Source organism: Protopterus annectens, chromosome 1.part1 (assembly GCF_019279795.1).
Source record: "Protopterus annectens isolate FY-2018-M chromosome 1.part1, PAN1.0, whole genome shotgun sequence".
Taxonomy (NCBI): domain Eukaryota; kingdom Metazoa; phylum Chordata; order Ceratodontiformes; family Protopteridae; genus Protopterus; species Protopterus annectens.
Window position 1 is genome coordinate 167,408,724 of NC_056726.1, and position 17,735 is coordinate 167,426,458.

Consider the following 17,735-nt stretch of genomic DNA (forward strand, 5'->3'; position numbering starts at 1 on the left):
TGTGCGCCATTCGCTACTGACAGACATCCTAAGGACATCATAGTACAGTACCACTGCTAGCACATAATGCTCCTTTGGACTACAGCAGAGATAGTGGCCAATATATGTGGACATTCTGACACACTCTGTACAGTCCAGAGGTATACACAGAACCCCTTAGTGCAAAACATGTGGACCAAGCCTGACAATATGAATGTTAACAGCCATGTAGATGGGTATAACACATAACGGCTGGTATACATTTGCCCCCATAGGTTATGCATTCACACACCCCTGTCTGTCCTGACACATAATAACTGCTGGTACAGAGGTGCCATGGCCACATACTACCCACTAGATATTAACATACATCTGTACAGCATCCCACTGCTCTGTCTGACATACATGACTGTCAAGGGAGGCCCGGCAGCAGTACATCTGGCAAGTATCTGGACATGACATCTCACTGGATAAGTATACTAAGCTGCTAGGCATGTAACAATGCACTGTGCAGGCTACAGGCTGACTGGATCAACACTGGCCTACATCTCCTATGGGGGAATGCACATGTACCTGCATATATAGCAGGCTCTATAGGCATGTCACAGCACAGGATAAGATACACCTGTGTGAAAGTGCATAACGACAACCAATGTAAACACAGCCACAGCCACATATGGTAAGCTAGCATAATATTATAGTATATGGACTATCTGTTCAACACCATCCTCATATGTGCCACTCACACACTAACCCTGCATATACTGGGCCACTACACAGTGTGTTCTGGTACCTGTCTGTGGTATGGGACATGTGTGTGTATGGCCTTAAAAACATGTAAGCCAATATGGTAACATACAGTGGAGCAGTATGTAATAGCAGATAGGACAGGACCAAGAACAATTACATCTACCATAGTCTGTACACAGGCCAAAGTACATATTAACAATACACACACTGTTGACATTCACCATAAGTACACAGACCTCAGTACTGTGCAAACAACCACAGAATGTCCAGGTTATGTCATCAAATATAACCCCTACTGTACATAACGTGCGTCAGTCTGATATCTCACTGGCTTATCAGATATGATGACATTAACTATGGTGTACAGTACATATGCACCTCTTAATGCATGACATATGTACAAAGGTTGACAGAGTTGTGACTGGAACCACATACATAGGGCCAATATTGACATGTTGCTGTGATAACCTCATACATTTACTGTTGTAACAGGGTGTTTTGCAACATATGTCCTATGAGGGATATGAAGTCAGTAACTGTCATGGCTTTCACCATCTACAGACTGAAATCCTCACACTAACTTCTGTAGTTCACATATAGATGCTCTGTGGGTAACACATGAAACTAAAGGCACCACACACTGCCCAGGCTGCAGATGACCCTACAGATGGGGATTCCTCATAAACATAGTACTGACATGGCAGGTATTAAAACATGTAGGACAGCCATATCCATACACACCCTGTTAAACCAACATTACTCCAAATGCAGTATAGCAGCACTTACAGTCTGTAGTCAGGTCAGGCACATCCCCCTCCTGTGTGTTGCCCTGTTTCCAGTGTATGTTGTTAGAGGTAAATCCCCAATCCAACTGAGATGCTGTTTGCCAAACAACAGATTGAGTTTCTGCTCACAGTGAATGAAAAAGCCCAACACCAATATGATGTTCCTAGATATTGGAGTGTGTTTCCATACAATTGGCTATGGGAATGTTGCCACAGCTGTTCCACATGCAATAAGATAGGGGAGGGCTGCAATTCATGCAGAGGCCATCAGCTACATGTTGTGGACTCCTTAGAACATTTATGTGATGGTGAGTGACATCTGCAGTAGGGATATGGGAGCTATACGGTAGGTGTAGTACTCGTGCCTGTCCACGTGTAGTACATATGTCTGTCCGCATGAACAAATGCCAGCGTCAACACAGCCACATTCTCACAGGGACACACACACATTACTTGGCAGGGCCAGGCATACAACTCATCACTAGTGAGATTGCCACAACACATTACTGTGCAGGTATCACATGCACCACAGGGGTCATAGGGAGATTATATGGGCAAAGGGTATGCGGAGGTGTCTGACATCAGACAGCATGCTTCAGTACGTCAATGGGGAATGTAGTGAGTGTGAATATGAATATACGCATAATACAACACACACACACACACACACACACACACACACACACACACACACAGTGCCAGCAATGACATGCATGGGTGCATTGATTCACGGGTGTGTAGTGGTCAGCTGTGCCAGATGGCTATACAAGGCTAGGTGATGGGTATACCTTGGCATCAGGCCACATGACAATGATCTGCATTGTGGCTCAGGGCTGTAGTTTCTGGATTTGCACACACAGGTGGGTTTTGTATTCACCATCTAGTCACCCGGATGACTATTGTGCATGGCTGTACATGTACATAGGATGGGGGCACACCTGACTATTTCAACATTTCTACACAGGATTAGTGGGGCACACCTGACTGTTATTACATTACTACCTAGGATGGGGGGCACACCTGACAATTTCTACATTTCTACACAGGATGGAGGGCACACCTGCTGTTATTACATTACTACGTAGGATGGGGGGGCTAACCTGACAATTTCTACATTTCTACACAGGATGGGGGGGCAACCCTGCTGTTATTACATTACTACTTAGGATGGGGGGACACACCTGACAATTTCTACATTTCTCTGCTGTTATTACATTACTACATAGGATGGGGGCACACCTGACAATTTCTACATTCTACACAGGATTAGGGGGGCACACCTGCTGTTATTACATTATTACATAGGATGGGGGGCACACCTGTCTGTTTCTACATTTCTACACAGGATTGGGGGGCACACCTGACTGTTATTACATTACTATGTAGGATGGGGGGAAAACCTGACTGTTATTACTGTTATTACATTTCTATGTAGGATGGGGGCACACCTGACTATTTCTACACAGGATTGGGGGGCACACCTGACTATTATTAAATTACTACTTAGGATGGGGGGCACACCTGTCTATTTCTACATTTCTGCACAGGACTGGGGGCACACCTGACTGTTATTGCATTACTACATAGGATGGGGGGGGGGCACCTGTCTATTTCTACATTTCTACACAGGATTGGGGGCACACCTGACTGTTATTACATTACTACATAGGATGGGGAGCACACCTGTCTATTTCTACATTTCTACACCGGATTGGGGGCACACCTGACTGTTATTATATTACTACATAGGATGGGGGCACACCTGACAATTTCTACATTTCTACACAGGATGGGGGGGCGTACCTGCTGTTATTACTTTACTACATAGGATGGGGGCACACCTGACAATTTCTACATTTCTTCACAGGATTGGGGGGCAGACCTGCTGTTATTACATTACTATGTAGGATGGGCGGCACACCTGTCTATTTTTACATTTCTACACAGGATTGGGGGGCTCCCCTGACTTATTACATTACTACGTAGGATGGGGGCACACCTGTCTATTTATACATTTCTACACAGGATTGGGGAACACACCTGACTGTTATTACATTACTACGTAGGATGGGGTGGCACACCTATTTCTACATTTCTACCCAGGATTGGGGGGCACACCTGACTGTTATTACTATTATTACATTACTACATAAGATGGGGGGCACCTGACTATTTCTACATTTCTGTACAGGATTGGGGGGCCCACCTGACTGTTATTACATTACTAAGTAGGACAGGGGTACACCTGTCTATTTCTACATTTCTACACAGGATTGGGGGGGCACACCTGCTGTTATTACATTACTATGTAGGATGGGGGCACACCTGTCTATTTCTGCATTTCTACACAGGATTGAGGGGCACACCTGACTGTTATTACATTACTATATAGGATGGGGGCACACTTGACAATTTCTACATTTCTACATAGCATGGGGGGCACACCTGCTGTTATTACTCTACTACGTAGGATGGGGGGGGCACACCTGACAATTTTTACATTTCTACACAGGATTGGGGGGCACATCTGCTGTTATTACATTACTATGTAGGATGGGAGGGCACACCTGTCTATTTCTACACAGGATTGGGGGCACACCTGACTGTTATTACATTACTACATAGGATGGGGGCACACTTGTCTATTTCTACATTTCTACACAGGATTGGGGGGGCACACCTGACTGTTATTACATTACTATATAGGATGGGGGGCACACCTGTCTATTTCTACATTTCTACACAGGACTTGGGGGGCACACCTGACAGTTATTACATTACTACGTAAGATGGGGGGCACATCTGACACTAGTACATATTTGCTATGACTGTACTGGTATGTCAAGTACTCCATTTCATTCTGTATTCTTACCTGTCATGCTGACTAGAGACATACCAGTGTACTACAGATCATAGCTTTGGTTGGCCTACACATTAGTGTCTGACTTCCTACCCTTCAGAACTAACATCCCACTGCCTGACCTGATGTAGTCTGTCTGTGTAGGCCTGGGGGGGTGGTTACCCATAGCCATCATTCAGAGGCCATAGCACAGGCTCTGTTTCAGTTTGTCTACACCTGTCCTGCTGGCTGAGACTGTTGTTGGGTATGTGAACCGCCCTGACTGGCATGTGTAAATCATATGGACACACATGTCACCCAGCACATTTCCTGCAGTGGGTTTTGTCACCCTGTGTAGTACTGACTACTTTGGTGACTCCAGTATGTGTTAGAGATGTCATGGTGCCACTATGGGTGTGTACCTTCTGCTGCCATAACATTTAGCCACCCAGTTCCCTTGCATGCTCACATCCATACCATAGATACAGGTAATGACACATTCTACTCCATTTGGCAATTGGTAGGTTGATTGACTTACCTTGTTGATGTGCCAGAATTGAGGATGGTGCTGGAGGGCTGCCTATGTCGGATGCACATAGTACACTCCATATACATGGTTGAGCAGAGTTAGTGTCATGTTTGGCATCCCTTTTACTGTATGTGTGAGTCAGAGAGAGGCATCATTCCCTGGGTCCCTACTGTGTCAGTGTATGTGCTATGCGTTGTCTCTTTGCCGCTGCCTCGGCATACTGGGCACGCCTCCATCTGCCTACTGGGGCAGGCTCAGGTTGTTCCTCCTCTGAGTCACTCTGTGCCAGTGCAGGCCTTGGCAATGGTGGGGGGCTGTGTGGCCCTGCCCCATGCTGTTCCTGCTGCAGCTGTTTCCACAGGATCATATTGTGTAGCATTGCACATACCATAACAATTTGGGTACATGTAGCTGGTGAGTACTGCAAGTCTCCACCGGATGTGACAAGACACCAGAACCATGACTTGAGCATCCCAAACACATGCTGTATTATATGTCTGGTCTGTGCCTCATTATGGCATTCTTGTTCAGGTGTATGTGTATATTTCTGATGGGTGTCATCAGCCATTGCTCCAGTGTATAACCAGCATCCCCCACTAGGTGATCGTAGTGGATGTCCCCACTGGAAAATCTCTGGTACAGCTGCATCAGATGCCAAATGTAGGAATCGTGATAGCTTCCAGAGCAGCCAGCACACACATTCATTATAATACCCTGGGCAGTACAAACGATCTGGCAGTTGATGGAGGGGATGCCCCTGTGGTTGATGTAGGCCCTACCCTGATCACAGGGTGGTGCTTTGATACATATGTGCATGCAGTCTATAGCACCCACTATCTCAGGGTATTCTGCTATTTGGTGGAAGAAATGCATATTGCTGGCCAACACCTCACGGGTGTTGAGGAAATATACGTGCTCAATGGCATGTGCTGACATGGCATCCAGGAACTGGTGGAATACTCTGGATGCTGATGCCTATGAGATCTCCATGATATCCCCAGTTGAGCTTTGGGAGGTACCTGTGGCTAGTATTCCTAGGTCTACACATACCTTGGTATCCACTGGGATGGGTTCCCCTTGGTCATTTTGGTGTGTCAGGAATGGCCGGCACAGCTCAACAATTTGCTGTAGGCGGTCCCTGTCCATGATATAGCGCTCCACTATCTCCAGCTCATGTGGCCCCTGGTAGGTTACCCTGGGTCTGTACACTCTTCTTCATCTCCTCACTGTGGGTTGATCAGCAGCATTCACATCCTCACCACCCTCAGCCTCTTGCACATGTTGATCTATGTTGCCTGCTGCTGCCCCTCTCATTTTGTTGGTTTGTTTGTTAAAAGTTCCCTGTTTGAATACACCGGTGGTGTAGAGTGTGGGAAAAACCAGAGGGAAAGGTGTTTGCATATTTTAAAGTAGTGTTCTGGGCTGGGCTGGTCTGCTGCCTGTGTAATTGGCTAATTCTGATACATTTCACCTGCCAACTATGCTAGTTCACCTTGATTACCTTCCTACTGCTGTCTTCCCTTCCCATTGCCTTCCTGTTTACACCCGGGGGCACGCTGAGCAAACAGAGTGCTCAAATGTGCACAGTGCTGCTATTTTCTGTTTAACTTTTTTTCTTCCTTTAAAACCCGGTGTGCGGCACTCACACCCACCTAGGCAATGTAAAGAGTGCTAGGCAGATTCAGACACACCCCTTAGCTTAGTTGTGCTAAGCTAGGAGCAAACCCGAGTCACAGGGCTCCAATCCACTTACAGTATGCCTGACACCCACCCCCTATGATGTCAGCTAACTCCTAGAATTGCACCAAGCTATTCCTACTCTTACACTGCTGGGACCTGACTAGCATGCCGGGGAAAACTGGGATTCACTATCATTCCCCCATTTGCATAGGATTGCCTGCTAATGCATAGTTACATGTCTCACACTGAGCCTCCCCCCTTAGCAACCACTACTCACTGGCCATGTTGTCTTCTACCTGCCATTGACTTGCATGGCAGAATACTGATTTTAGTTTGAATGCTTAATTTAGGTTTATTTTGTTATTTTCCCCCAATCCCGTTTGTGCGCTGCTGCCCTACGCTTAAACAGCTGTGATTGGCTAAAAAAAAGTTGATTTTTTTTTTTTTGCCTGTTTGCAATGCCAATGGCCTTAGACTTGGCCATTGGCATGCTTACTAACTGATATGCGGCCTTTATTTGGAGCTGTCATAGCTACGTTTTGGAGTTTGCAGAAATGCACTCTGTTACTAACCGAGTACATTTCTGCAGATTGCACTAGTCCTGCACGGCTGGTTGCAAGATTCCTGGATCACAAAATCACCTCATTTGAATGGAATTCTCCTGCAGATGGGGTGGTTTGCATACAGGGGCTTAGTCCATGCAGGACTAGTGCAGGAGCGCTCGTGCACATCCCTGCAGGCTGTTCCTGGATCGCACGGCAGACATATTGCCTGCTAGAGCTCCTGCACCAATCTTGCATGCCGTGTAATGCATAGAGAATCCAGGGGACAAGGTCAGAAAGACTCCATGAATGTTAAATGTATCTTGAAATAAAGGCTACTGAATTATGATACTGTTTTTAGTTATGATGCCGTTTTACTCATGTTTTTACTAAGTGATTAAGTAGAATATTTTTGTTGCACTTGATTATGCATTTCAGTATTATTGGTGGGGAATTAATCATTTAATGTGATCAAAGAAGTCTTTTAAATTATTCTTTTTGTGGGTGAATTTATTTCTGGTGACAGATGTAGTCATAGACTTCTGATCAATATTAGTAACTGGTGCTATACAAACGTAATGTATCCAAAAGTACAAGTGTGACAAGACTGAGGATGCTGTTGTACTAGTTAAATCCAGTTACATCAAATACAGATAGACAATTTAGGCACACCCCTCTCTCTATAAAAATGATGGTTGCCAAACGAGTATTCAGTGGGATCATGTCAGAAGACCATATGATCAATGTGCATATTCATGTATCCGATTTTATGACTGCCTTATAAACCTTAAAGTACCACATACACATTATACTGCACACACACACACACACTATATATATATATATATATATATATATATATATATATATATATATATATATATATATATATATACATACATGGGGCCCCCATGTTTTTGTTGAATGTCGTTTCTTCCACAAACACAGTAGGTGTGGAATTGTCAGTAGTACAGATAGCCACACAGTAGAAATGTTGATACTGTGTAATGTCGAGATAGGTAAGTGAGGTTGGAGGGTTGAGACTGTTTCTGCATGTGTATGTGAGGTAGGGTTAGGCTCGGGGATGAGTAAAGGATAGGTGTTATATATTTGTGTCCGAATTTGTTTATTTTAGGGTTAGCTTCAAGGTTAGGTTAGGGGATAAGATACAGTATTGTTTGTGTGTCCAAGCATGTCTTTTGTAGTGGCAGTGTTATGGGATGGATTTAATGAAGGCAAGGTATAGGGTTAAGGTTGAGGAAAGGGGCAACATTATAGGGTTAGTACCTATTACTGAAGTGGTACAGGGGGGCAAAGCTGACTACATAACTCACTTGTGATTCCCATGCTATCATATGACATTGTAAATAGTGTTTTTCATAAATCTGCATAATTTAGTTATTGTATATGGCTGCTTATAAAGCTCTATACTTTAGATATAAGGTTTAGTTCTGTGCATGTTAAACCACTTGTAAATGCACTATATGTAATATAACTGTCAACATTCTTTTGCATCTGCTTATTTAGTTTGGGCCATGGCTGAAAAGGCTTCTCAGACCAGTTTACTGACCTGTGTAACTTATTAACTCAGCAGACTAATTCACATGCAGACATAATATACTGTGGTTAACATGTCTGTATTTGTGTGCTTTTCTATGTGGCCATCCGGATTGTTCCCCTTCATGTCACTTTCTTGATATTCATATTGAGTAGGACTGATGTTCCAGATCTGACACAATGGGGTGAAAAATTTGGATACACTATGCTAAGAAGCCATTGTTGTAGCTCTGGACTTTCTGGGGTCTAACAGAATGTATATGTTGGTAGAAACACCAGCAATTCATCATTAAATATCAGACTTATTAGTTTACTTTAAGTGCTCTGATTCTGCATCTTTCTCTATCTATATACTTTTAACTTGGGTTTAGCTCTTGAAGGCAGAGGTTCACCTTTTAACCCCTTCATACCCGTGCTACCATCCATTATACACATGACTATTTTTTTCAGGGGCAGGTTAAGCTGAAAACTGCAGAATTGCTCAGTACTTGGGACAGTGGCATTGTTCTGTAAATATGAAGCAGTGCCCAGGCATAGTATTACTCTATTAATTTTTTTCAATGATGCTGTCATTGCCTAGACTGCATTAAATTAGAGTTCAGCATATTTCTTTACCTGGTCAAATTTCTGTTAACTTCTGTTCATTCCTATGTGAACTGCTAAAAGCTAACTAATTGCCTGGCAGACAGCTTTACCATTAAACAGATTTTTAGCATTTAGGAAGCTGTATAAATGGCTAATACATAAGTTTGCCTTCAGTCTGTTATTTTTTTTTCAGTGAAGGGAATATTGTGTTAAGATCTCAGTTGGCACATTGTTTGCATTAGATATCTCCCTTTCTGAGTGCTTATTAAGAAATCTAGAAATATATAATTTCCTGCATTAGGAAAGAAGAAGAGCACACCAAAATAAGCTATATTTCATCACTGCTACTGAACCAGAAACTGTGTTATATTGTAAATGCTCAGCACTAAAAAATGGACATGGCATGAATGTGGACCCAGACGTACACACAGTACATAAGTGGAAGTACCCTAGAGAGAGTATATAAAATGTAACTGTCAAATGGACACACCTTTGGAATTGTACATACAGGTTAGCAGCACTTTAATTGTTTGTGTAGTATGGAATACTGATGTAGTCTGGCCAAACACTGGCAGGCCACAAAAGGCACAGTTATGAAGTACTGCGAAACTGCTGATGTCCCTGCATAAGCCAACATAAGAGGAATGCTCCATGTATATATGTGAGTCAGCTGCAAGAACCTTCCATAGAACGCATGCACTTAGCTCACCCCACCATCACCCACAGGTTCGTCACAGGTCATATCCCTGCTGTTGGGAATGAGTACAGTATGACACCCACTTTTGTATGGGAATACCCAAAGAATGCAGCATGCTGAAGATGTGTCCCATGCAGACGTGTCCCTAGCTGTAAGCAGCACCCTGCCAGCATCCACACCAATGGATTAATAAGGAAAGAAACTATTGCCATTAACACCTTGCACACTTACCCTGTCACCTCAGGGGAATCCAGTGGCTTGCAGCCTGGGACTGTAGGAATGACAGAATGCACTGGCCTGCTACAGATGGCCTGCATCACTACCAAATGCCCTACAGTCCTCTGTCAAAGGCCTGTGTCTCACCCTTACTGCCAATGTATGTTATATCATGGAATCCCAAATAGCAACTTAACACAGTCCACAGAACACAAATGCAAGGCCATGTTGACAAATCCCAGTAGCATGCCCATCATGTACTACTGCATGGACTGTGGGCCAACCCCTAGATACCACTGGGATGAAGGGATAACTATAGGGATACTTATCAGATATTGCTTGCATAATGTTAAGAAGAGGATAGAATAATGGGGGTACAGGCATGGACGCCATGGAGTGTGTGAAGTCTGAAACTCTGATGTGTGCCCATACTGTCCCTGCCTGCAAGCCCTGGAATGGGTGGCTACAAACCTGCTTGTAAATGACAATGTGAAGGGGAATTGACCAGATATATGAACCCTACCTCTGGGTAACCTGTGTGAATCTGTACAGCTGAGAGGTATGGCCACAGCAGGATATGGCCATTTTGTCACATCGATAGATGCACAAGCAGGGGATACTCAGCCACCACAGTACCAAGGTGCTGGACCATTTACACAGACCCATCAGCAAGTGTCTGCAGCTCCCCCTCCAGAATGGCATGAGTGTGCAAGAATATGTAGGCTGCAGACCACAATACCGGACCCAGGTTCATTCATCTTGTATTTCCCAGGAAATTACTGTGATAAGTATATATGTTAGTAGTTGATGACATAATACATCACAGTGTAAAACAGTACATATGTCTGAATATGTCTGCTAACACCAAAACCATGTAGCGCAAGCAGCACAGACACAATTAGTTACAGTATCTCACTATCCTTTGCCCATTGTGACTCCATATTGTCAACCTATCTACAAATATCCTGCAGAAACAGGTTGCTAGTTATAGGTGTAGAACACAAATGCCTGCACTGGAGTACAACCTACCTGGAATGGATTCACACATTCAATACAGAAGGTCATACTGGGCATGCTCCCACATTTAGAAATGCAGATCATGTCTGACAACAACAGTGGACTATACATATCTGCCAGTTTCAGATTTCTGTGCACATACACCACATTGCACACCTGTTATGCTTTGCACACATATTGGATAGGAATACACACATATATCCAAGGACAACACACTATAATAGGTCAAACATACACAAACAGAGATGTGGGGAAGAGAGAGACAGACAGTGATAAAGAGCTTCCCATCATAAGGCCTGTCCCACCAACCACACATCCAATTGGCCAATATCACATGATGTGCCAATGTCTGTCACTGAAAACATTTGCTTCTGGTATCCCTCAGCACTATAGTGTCTGTGGTGCTTGTGATAACTATGTAACATGACAGTACAAGTCATTATTCATCTAACAGTCATATACACAGTCCTGTCAAATGTAAAGTTGTGTGTGACTGAGTGTTGTGTGTGTGTTTCCAGAGGAATGGTTTATGACCCATTCACACACACTGCACTCCCCATTGCCTTAGTTTAGCTAGCCTGCTGATGTACGTCACCTTGAAATACCCCTTTGGACAATGATTATCCCTATAAACTCTGTGGCATGTGCAATAACTGTGTAATGCTATAGCGTGGCATACTAGTTAGGGAGGAGCTCTAATTCCAGACATGGAAACTGTGTGTGTGCAGGGATCAATGATTTTGAGGCCATTCACAGACACTACACCTCCCATTGCCCTACTTTAGCAGGTCTGCTGATGTCATTCACCTTGAAATACCCCTTTGGACAAGGGTTAGCCCTATAAGCTCTGTGTCTCGTGCAATAACTGTGTAATGCTATAGTGTAATATACCAGTTAGATATGAGTTCTAATCGCAGACATGACAAATGTAAAGCTCAGTGTTTGTGTATGTAGGGATCAATGATTTTGAGGCCATCCACAGACACTACACCTCCCATTGCCCTACTTTAGCAAGCCTGCTGATGTCATTCACCTTGGAGATGGGCTAGCCCTATAGGTTCTGTGGTGCGTGCAATAACTGTGTAATGCTGTAGTGTAACATACCAGTTGGGTAGAAGTTCTAATCCCAGACCATGGCAACTGTGAAACTCTGTGTGTGTGTGTGTGTGTGTGTGTGTGTGTGTGTGTGTGTGTGTGTGTAGAGAGTAATGCTTTTTCAGCCAATCACAGTCACTACACCTCCCATTGCCCAACTTTAGCAAGCCTGCTGATGTCAGTCACCTTGAAATACCTCCTTGGACAAGATTCAGCCCTGTAAGCTCTGTGGCATGTGTAATAACTGCGTAATACTATAGCATGATGGACTAGCTAGGTAGGAGTTCTAATCCCAGATATGGCAACTGTAAAACTGTGTGTGTAGAGAGTAATGCTTTTGAGGACATTCACAGTCACTACACCTCTCATTGCCATGCTTTAGCCAGCCTGCTGATATCATCTACCTTGAAATATACCTTTGGAGAATGGCTAGCCCTATAAGCTCCATGGTGCATGTCAAAAATGTGGAACAATGTAGTCGCAGAAACTACACAGCTGTGGGTTTGAATCTCATCTGTGGCAAGTGTTTGTGTGTGTGTACTGTAAAGATTTTGTCCCCAGTTACAGCCAGTACACATCTCAGAGTCTGACATTAGCAGTCCTGCAGATATCAGCCACCTTACAAGTATCTGTTGCGAACCCTAAACCATGTCAGGTCAGTGGTGCATGTGGTAAATGTGTAACCATAATGGTCTATAAAGGTTGTTAGATAGAGGTTTGAACCTCACCCCTCGCAAATGTAAATGTGTGGTGAGGGCAAAATTAATTTAGGGATCTCTCACCCTCTACATCACCCAATGCCAGTATTTACAAGGGCTGGTGATGTTCCTCACCTTAGAAGTACCTTGGGACAACATCCATCTAATAAGCTCCATGGTATGTGCGATAAATGTGGTACACTGTAGTACCAATGCATAGCTAAGTAGGGGTTTGAATCTCAGTACTGAGTGTGTCTGTTATCAGTATCCTGTGTGGAGGTTGCTGTGATTGTGTAATGACAGGATGCATTGTGGGGTGGATTTTGCTAAATTATTATATAGAGAACCTACTATATGTCACAATGTCCACCTTATAAGGACAACAGATGTCAAACAGCAGAGAGGCTGGTGTACACAATCCATAGCCCTACATGTGACATTATGGATCAGTGAACAATATAGGCAGCCCTTGTATTACTCAGAGAACACTCTCCACCCATGGACAAGCACAAACACACTTGGCTAGGCAACAACCACTATATATTGATAGATCCCTGTATATTGCCCACAGATAGTAACCATGGTGTGATTGCAGTGGACTACATGCCTGTTGACCACAACACTGCAACTAACATCAGAATGTACTGTGATGTGTAACACCTCTGACTGAGTTTGTGTTATCCAGCAAGTAAAAGGACATGGCACCCTACAATAGGCAAATAAATGCTTAAAGTGGTCCTTTCCTATGTTCCCCACTAGACACCTGCAACAACTGTAGATTATGCAAATGTAACCCACAAAGGGAATGCCATGCTTTAAACACATTCCTTGCATGGAAAATGCCACTAACTCCACTGAATACCTGTATCATGCTGTCAATGTAGTTGCAGGCACCACCTCAGTTCCATAGCCAGGTCTCACCACATGAGGTCAGGAATGCCACATCAGATGATAACAATCTGTCCACACAACATGCCCCAAAGACCCCAAGTACACTTCCACATGTCACAGAACATGCATGCAGGACATGTGCACAACCCAGACACTGTCTATGTTATGGAATATAGACCAGATACATGGCAAGCATTGCACAGCACTGGCCACCCACAATAGTAACCCAGATGAGTGGATGGTGAATACAATACCCACCTGTGTGGGCCAATCCAGGGACTACACCCCTGAGCCACACTGGTGACTATTGTCATGTGGCCTGATGCCAAGGTATTCCCTTTGCCTAGCCTTGTACAGCCTTCTTGCACAGTCAGCTACTACACACCTGTGAAGCAATGAAGCCATGCATGTCAGTACTGGCAAGTGCGTGTGTGTGTGTGTGTGTGTGTGTGTGTGTGTGTGTGTGTGTGTATGTGTGTGTGGCGATTAACGATTTTGAAGCCATTCACACTCACTGCACCTCCCATTGCCCTACTGTAGCATGCCTGCTGATGTCAGTCACCTTGAAATAACCCTTTGGCCATATATTAGACTGATGAGCTCTGTGGCGCATGTGATAACTGCGTAATACTGTAGTGTAGTGTAGCAAACTAGTTAGGTAGGAGTTCCAATCCTGACCCTGCCATCTGTGATAATTTGTGTGATTCCCTGAGAGAGTGTGGTTGTGTCTTCCTTGACACCTGCTTATGTGGACAGTTACATGTACTACACTTCTCTTATCCCTCATTTATCACTGTTGCTGATGTTACCTTCAAAGATACATTTGGACAGCTTTCCAACATGTAAACATAGTCAGGTAGCGGTTTGAAACCCAGTACTGGTAAGTGTGTGTTGTCATTGTCCTGTGTGGGTGTTGGGGTGATTGTGTAATGACATGGTCCATTGCACTGTGGGTTTTGCCACACCATTATATTGAGGAGCTACATGTCCCATTGTCAACATTACAAGGCCAACATTTTCCAAACAGTGTAGAGATTGTTGCCAACAATCCTCAGCCATAAATGTGTATAGCCATGTGCAATTACCATGTGACATTATTGGGTAGTACACAATATAGACAACTGTCATAATGCCCAGATACCACTCTCCACCCATGGATCATACACAAACATGCTTGGCTCTTACTCTCCTACACTCTTCCTTTCTTACTTTGTCTCTCTGTCTCTCTCACTCCCTGTCTGGTGGATGTGGAAAAGTGCACCCGCTTTGCTTGGGCAGCAATTACATGTGGAACAGCTGTGGTATCATTCCTATAGCCAATTGCCTGGAAACACACTCCTATAACTAAGCACTTTGTGTGGGTGTTGGACCTTTTCCTTCACTGTGAGCAGGACTTTATGTGGGTGTTTGACAAACAGCATCACGGGTGGTAGTTGGATATAGCTCTTACAACATACACTGTGGAGACAGGCCAACAAACAGGAGGAGGATGTTCCAGACATGGGGACAGAATGTAAGTATTGCTCTTCTACATTTGAAGTAATATTGGTTTAACAGGGTTTGTGTGGATATGGCTGTTCTGCATGATTTAATATCTGTCATGACAGTGTTATGTGGTTGAGGAAACTCTCACCTGTAGGGTTATCTGCAGACTGGCCAGTGTTTGATGTCTTACATGTATTGTGTTACTCACACATTTCCTATCTTTAGAAATGCAGTAGCATACTCTGAGGATTGCAGTCAGTACATGGTAATATCCTTGTGAGTTACTGAATTCATATTCCTCAGAAGACATATGTCTCAACAAACCCTGTTACAGAAGTAAATATATGGGTTTATCACAGCAGCGTGTCAATATTGGCCCTGTGTTTGTGCGTCCAGCCACAACTCTGTCAACCTTTGTACATATGTCATGCAGTATGAGGTGCATATGTTCACTACATCATTATTTACTGCCATCATACCTGATAACAAGCCAGTGAGATATCAGACTGATAGACATGTTATGTATAGTAGGCCTTATATTTGAGGACAAAACCTGGACATTCTGTTGTAGTGTGTACAGTAGTGAGGTCTGTGTACTTATGGTGATTGTTGACAGAGTGTGTATTGTGAATATGTACCTTGGCCTGTGTACAGACTATGTTGGACGTCATTATTCTTGGTCCTGTTCTATCTGATGTTGCATGCTGCTCCAATGTATGTTACCCTATCAGCATACATGTTTGTAGGGCCAGACAGACACATGTCCCATACCACAGTCAGGCATTGGAATACACTGTGTATTGGCCCAGTATATGTAGGGTTAGTGTGTGAGAGGCACATATGAGGATGGTGTTGTTCACACAGTCCATATAGTGTAATATTAAGTACGCTTACCATATGTGACTGTGGCTGCATTCAGATTGGTTGTGGGTATGCACTTTCACACAGGTGTCTGTTACTCCATGCTGTTACATGCCTGTAGAGCCTGCTATATTTGCAAGTACATGTGTATTCCCCCATAAGAAATGTAAGTCAGTGTTGTGGCAGTCTGCCTGTAGTTTTCACAGTGCTTTGCGACATGTCTAGCAGCTCAATATAATTACCCAGTGTGATGTTATGTCCAGATATTTGTCAGATGTATTGTTGCCGGGCACCCATAACCATTGTGTATTTCTGACAAAGCAGTGGTATTCATAGGTTCATAGGTTGGTACTAGGCTGTCGGCACTAGGGACTATACAAGCCTAGCCATAACAATTCCCTAGCTATTTCTTCCCACAGTATTTACTTCCCTGGACCCCTGTCTAGCAGGCTGACTGACATGATCCCCAGGGTGAATTTCCTATCTCCCATCCAATCATCAAAGTTCCTTTTGAAGAGGGCCAAAGAGGTGCTCCGCTTGACATGTATAGGCAGTCTATTCCAGAGTCTGGGGAGTATCTGGGTCAGGAACCTCTCCCTCCAGCATGGTTTGTTCATTGTGATGACAAGTTCTAGATCCTTGGAGCGTGTGTCTCTGAGAGATTTGGATTGCTTTAAGTGCAGCATGTCCAACAGCTCTGGGTTTGACATGGCCTTGTATGTTAAGCAGAGATCGCCTCTGAGTAGATGATATGCAACAGAGTATAGGTGGAGTTTTTTTAGATGGTCAGCAAAGGGCATCTGCTTTAGGTCTGCGATTCTTTTGGTGAGGTATTTCTGTTGCCTTTCCAGTTGTTACAGATGTCTTGAGAGGTACATATGAAACGGGGCATTGTATTCTATAATGGGTCTAATGAAGGATGAGTACAGTGGAACAATGACCTCCTTTTTTTGGATGAAAAGCCCTTAGTGATGATGTGTGCCACATAGAAGGATTTCCTGACTGTTGTGGTGATGTGGTTATCAAAGGTGAGACCACTGTCCACCTGTGTCCCTAAGTCTCTTATCACAATTTCGGTGTTTAGTGTACTGCCACCTATGTGGTAATTCACAGGTACATGTTTTTTCTCAAAGGGGATAACTATGCATTTCTTGGCATTGATCTTGAGCCTATTGCTCTGGCACCAAGCATCTGTTTCTGTAAGGCCCTTTTGTAGAATATCCACATCATTTGGGGATTCAATAATGGCTCCCAGTTTGCAATCATCTGTAAGCTTTGTTAGCCAGAGTCCCTTAGTGTTGGCCTATACTTCAGAGAAGTAGATGCCAAACAAGAGCGGTCCCAGGACTGAACCCTGAGGTACTCCACTTGTCACTTGTCTGGAGCTAGATCTGGAGTCGGCTACTTTTACAGTGTGGGTTCTGTCAGTAAGCCAGTTGGCAACCCATCGAGTGACATAGGGATTAATGCCCAGCTTAGTATGTTTATCTATGATTCCAGAGTGGGGGGTGGTGTCATATGGCTTGGCG